The sequence below is a fragment of the Camponotus vicinus genome, unplaced genomic scaffold, assembly GCF_025532165.1.
Source record: "Camponotus vicinus isolate PSW18456_S1 unplaced genomic scaffold, iyCamVici1.0 SCAF_7, whole genome shotgun sequence".
Lineage (NCBI taxonomy): Eukaryota > Metazoa > Arthropoda > Insecta > Hymenoptera > Formicidae > Camponotus > Camponotus vicinus.
In genome coordinates, this window is record NW_028141979.1 from 11,239,657 (window position 1) to 11,245,998 (window position 6,342).

The window sequence follows — 6,342 nt, forward strand, 5'->3', positions numbered from 1 at the left end:
GCAATAATGCTCTCTATAATGCTTTTTAAATAACATCACTTTCTCAAATAGTCTATAGTCTAGTATCTATAATAATCACATCCCATATAGCACAGAATATTGCAGAAATATCACAGCAATATTATTTTTCCATTGCAATATTGCAACGAAATATAGCACGAATATTACAGGAATATTATAGAGATATCACAGTAATATTAAAATGTCCGCGAAAATGAATCACAGTAATATAATGGTGATATATCACAATTATATTATCGTGATATTTGTTATAATATTTATGTAATATTATGAGGAGTTAAGGATCGTTTATGAAGGCCATAAACTGTTAACTTGTGTCGGAACCGGTAAGTTCAATCCCAGTGAACAGTTTGTAGCAGTTATAGAACATAGAAGTAATAATTAATATAACAATTGTTATGTTAATCTATAATTAGTTCTATAATTGCGACAAATTGTGTTTATTGTGGGATTGAATTTACTGGTTTCGGCCTAGTTAACAGTTTATGACTTTCATAAAGGAGCCTTTAAATTAGGAATAAATATACTCTACAGTGATACGCTATTCTAATAATTCGTTATTATTGTAATAATGTTATCCATTAATATAATCATTACTCCAATTATATTTGCAATATATTTAAATGTAATATTAAATATTATGTTATGTGTAATATAGAAGAATAGTAAATATAGCAATAGTAATAATAATAAAGTATTAATATAAAGAATAGAATAAAAAACTAATTACATAGAATATTGTTATATAAAATAAAAAAATAATATTGTTAAGAAATATTGTTAAAAACTACATACTATTTTTATAATGTTTCAATCACTATCATCAAACGAAGCGTACAAACGATGAACTAGTGTTTCTTTTGATTTCTCCACATTTGTTGATTCGGCCTTTTCTTTCTTCAATCTACAATTTTTTAAATTATTATATATTATCCGTGCAATAATATAATTAAATTATTATAAATGATTTAAAACTATGCTTACTTTTCTCGAGCTTCACGAGTAGGTGCATTGGCAAGCCAAAATGCTATTTTTTTATTGCATAGTACTCTTTTACATCAAATTTGTGACGATAAATGGCATCTGAAATATAAATTTTAATTATTTTCAATTATTTTTATAATTGGAGTAATATACATTTATTTATTTCACATAATTTACCTAAAATGCATTTACATATAACCAAGTTATAAAATGGTTTCTTTTTCTGTTTTCCAAAGTAGCTATATTTAGATGCTAAAGTGTTAGTAAAAATTAGATTCATTATTTTGCTCACAACTTCGTCAACGTTTTTTCCTCCTCGATAGTATAATTTATTAACCTATAATAATCATAAAATAATCATAAAATACCATTAAATATAAAGTAATAACATATTTTACTTATAACATATTAATATTTATAACATATGTGTATTTGTAATAGGATACATGCGTGAACCTTCACCATTGTTAATATATATTCAATAAGTACACAAAGACATAAAATATACTAATAAATAATATTCATTTTTTAGAGAGAAAAACATTGTTTAATTTTTGCATGAAATGTAGAGAATAAACACACATGCAAGCATTATCAACAATTCAATTGCGTAAAGTTTATCACTATTGAACACATTCTTTAATTTAAATATATACCTTGCATTGCAGATGAATTGACAGTGAGATATAAATTCTGCTTAAAAGATAAAAATCTGCTTAAAAAAGCGTATTAGTATTAATTATGATACAGTACGCGTCAATGATTTGTTCCGTTTCCCTAGCGAGGGTTGGTAATATCTATCCTTTGCTAATGTATAAGAATCGTATGCATTAATAAAGGATAGATACTACCAACCCTTGCTAAATAAACGGAACGAATCATTGACGCGTACTGTACAAAGAAATATTTAACGATATCTAAAAGATATACAATATCATTTAGCAACATATGTAACATTTTTTCTTATTGTATATTTTTCAAACTATTTTTTTATTATAGAAATATGAATTAGTATTTTTGACAAATAAGATTTTTAGCAAAAAAGAAAACAAGAAAATAATTTATTGAAATGTTTTTATAATGTACTGCGACTACATATTTCACATTATATTTTCATTAACTATGCAATTAAAAAAAGTTATAATTCTGTAAATGACCACAGAATAGATTATTCTGGTTTTAACTAGAATAAATCATTCTAGTTAAAATTATAAAAGTGCGTGTACCACTTATTTATATAATTCCTTTTTTTTTAATGCTTCTTCGAAGTTTTTTAGTTGTTGTTCAGTTTCAATTGGAAATTGATTAGCGAGATCGTCGTCATCATTGTCGTTATCACCGTCAACATTATTATGATTTGTATGTCCTGATTTATGTAGATCATTGATAAGTATTTGTAGATCATTTATTTTAGTAAGAATAACATTTTCTTTTTTTATACTCAATTTGTGTAGTTCTATAATTAAAAATTAAATAATTAAAAATTAAAAATTTTTTTAATGTCAACTTCCATTCTTTTTATGTATGACTCACCAATTAAATAATCAATTTTTTCATTATTTGTTAGAAATTTAATGTAATCTATATCTGTTGAAGTCTCTTTAATGTAAGATACTTTGACGGAGGTATCCTTTTCTTGTATAATTGTATCAACATCATTTTTTGCCAACATTGTGCTATCTATTGAAATATTTTTATTCTTTTCTGGTATAATTGTGTCAACATCATGTTTTGCCAACATTGTGCTATCTATTGAAATATCTTTAGTCTTTTCTTGTACAATTATGTCAACATCATGTTTTGCCAACATTGCGTTATCTATAATGAAAATTGAGAAAAGAAATTAATTATATCATAATAAAACAAAAAGTGTTATAAATGACAAATTAATGGAGTTAAAAATGCACTGATCATAGTATATTACTTACAGTATATATAATAACTTGTAAATATACTGTAAATATACTATATAATAAACATAAATTATAAACATAATAAACATAAATACCATTATTTTCGATACTAGTAGATGATGATCTGGTGATGTTGGATGCTAAAGGAAATTCTGGATATATATTGGATTTAATTGCTTTTTTTGCACTTTCAATCCTTTTGCATTTTTTTTGGTAGGATATTCTTCAATATCTGTATCTTCACTTGATTGAACACGACGTGCACGAGATTTTCTAGTTATTTTTGCATTTTCTGAATCACTAATATCAGTTAGCTGTTCTGCTAAGGACACTTTCTTCACAGCATTGTCATAATCAGCTATAATAAAATAAATGTTTTCACACAAGTTATATTATAAAAACTTTATACATATTATAAAAACTTTATTATATTATCTTACATGCAGTTCCAAAAATCTGTATGACATTTAAAAGTTCCCAATTTTCATTAGGTTCTTCTCTTTTCGAGATAGCTTTTAAAATTTTTCTTTCATTATATGGAGGCCAATAGCATTTTTTCTTATCTGCACTTAACCAAATAGTCGGAATACCAAATATTCCATCATTAAATTCAACAATTGAATACATATTACAGTTTGTTTTTTTATTAATTATATTGTATTAGAAAGAAGATCTGAAAAAATATTTGCAGAAACAAGTTTCACAAAAAATACATATTACTATATGTTATTCTTATTTATAATTTTTGCAAACATTTTTATTTTACAACTTTTAATGAATTCGTTTTCCAAGCATTAAAATATATTAATTAAGTTTCAAAAAAATTGGTAAAAAAAATGTGAAAATATATCTGCACAAAAATTTGTATAAGCGCATAAACATAAGGAAATTGATTGATTTATTTTCTTATACAGGGTGATTCATTTTAATCTTAACAGTTAAATATTTTGGAAAATATGCGAGATACGAAAAAATGTTTCAGACAAAAGTTATATGGTTTTAAAGGAGACATAAGATCGTGTCATTAATTTGACCTTAAATAGTTTCTTGAAGGTCACGTGAAGATCAACCTCAATTTTTTAAATGGAACCGTCTATTTTTTATTACATATTCTTGTAGCTTATCTCGAGAGCTTTCCAGAACACTATAATTAAGTTAGTTTACATTAAGTACTTTCCAAGTTATGAGACTTGAAATCGTTTCTTAATTTTACATAAACCGTAAAATATCTTGTAAAATATTTATTTTTCGATTACCTCACCTTAATACTTTGGTACAAAATAATGAGAGGAATCAATTGGTGTAAAGAAAACACAAAATGGTTTCGAAAAAAAAAATGTAATTGTTAATTGCAAATTACATTTTTTTTTTCGAAACAATTTTGTTTTCTTTACACCAATTGATTCCTCTCATTATTTTGTACATAAAAGTATTAAGGTAAGATAATCGAAAAATGAATATTTTACAAGATATTTTATGGTTTATGTAAAATTAAGATATTATTTCAAGCCTTATAACTCGAAAAGTACTCAATGAAAAAATACTTTTGTGTTTTGAAAAGCCCTCGAGATAAGCTACAAGAATATGTAATGAAAAATAGGGGGTTCCATTTAAGAAATTTAAGATGACCTTCACGTGACCTTGATAACACTATTCAAGGTCGTACCAATATTACTATATAATACGTTACTTGAAACCCTACAACTTTTGTCTGAAATATTTTTGTCTGTCGTTCTTGGTTTTCGAGATATTTGGCTGGCACGGGTGGTCTGATACACCCTGTATAATCATTTAATATTATATATGATTTTACCTTTTTTTATATAGACAAATATAATTTTTCCTAAAAATTATATCTTGCATTATATATTTAATTAATTAAAAGTCCTCTTTATAAGTCCTCTTAATAAATATTCTTAATAAATAAGAATATATTCTTAATGAATAAGAATATATTCTTAATTTGCGACTTCTACGTCGCAACTCGATTTTCGTGTGCGCGACATGTTTCTTCATTTGCCGCTACGCGGCGACACCACTCTTAATTTTTCTCGTATTCAATATTTATCATGAAATGTATATAAAGGACTTGTATTAACGTAAGATCTAAAGTATATTTTTTTCCCTTAGCAGTGGTGCGAAAGAGAGGACGCGGCTCACACACAGGTTCTCTGTGTGCACGTGAGCCGCATCCTCTTTCTGACATTACTGTTTATCAGTTTAATTTCAAACTGAATTTAAAATAATTTATTTAATAATCTGGATTCCTTGTTGGGATTCAGAATATTAAACAGATTATTTGAAATTAGGCGGAAAAAAACTTTTAGACCAATAATTAAATTTATTTGACTTCAACAAAATTTATTAAATCCAAAGAAATATTTTTCTCTGTATATTAAGAATATCTCTTTAGAAGATTTTCCTCTTAACTTAAGAGGATCCTCTTGGCGCCTATTTTAGTGGTATATATTCTAAAGATAAGTGGCATATTCTTAAGTTAAGAATACAATTTTTTCGGTGTACTCTTAGTGGTACTTAATTTTCAGATCTGATAATATTTATTCATATATGATATCATATATGACTATATTTGGCAAAACATAATTAGATATTGACAAAATCCATATATGGCAAATTTTATATGGACTTTTTTTTCCCGGGTAATCATACACAGTTAAGCAAATCACAGATATTACGTCTTGTCTAGCCGAAAATAATATATAATTTTATTTTCACTGTATGTCGTACAATATTCTTACAATTATTTAGCACTAAATTTTTACATATGTAATTATTTTGATAACAAAAAAACAAAAAATCAAGCTGTATAAAAAGATACTCTCATATAACCTCGATCGCGTGTATCTGCTACGTTTCGCCGAGAACCAGTGACGTAATATAGAGGAAAAATCCTATCCAGTCAGTGTTCCTATATAAACATGATATGGCACGAGTCGCTTTTTTGCAAATTTTGGAATAAATAAATATAAAAGTTTTCTATACTTTCTTTATAAAATATAAAATATAATATATATTATCATTATTTTTCTAATATTTTTAATTTCTTACTCCTGACAGGACTAGCGCACGCGATACCCTTATTATTAGTGAAATATGTCAAATGACATTTTAATACCGTCTTATTCTGTCAATAAAAATGTCATTAAAACATCATTTGATATCACTTTGCTACTGAAAATGTGATATATTACAGTACAAAATATAACTATAATATTTCAATGTTATTTATAAACGTGTAATATGTTAGTAATATTTCTGCAGTATTTTCTTAAAATATGTAATATTTCTGATATATTGCAATTTTTCTGTGATATTTCTGCTATATCACGTGCTATATGGGATTAATAAGTAACTAAAATACATAATTATAAAACTAATTATTAATTGTAATATTAGAAAACAG

At 25.5% G+C, this 6,342-nt stretch overlaps 1 pseudogene; it reads right to left on the reverse strand.

Annotated features, from left to right (window-relative positions):
* Window positions 1-831: 831 nt before the first annotated feature.
* On the reverse strand, window positions 832-3,545 carry LOC145975064 (uncharacterized; annotated as a pseudogene).
* Between the last annotated feature and the right edge of the window lie 2,797 nt (window positions 3,546-6,342).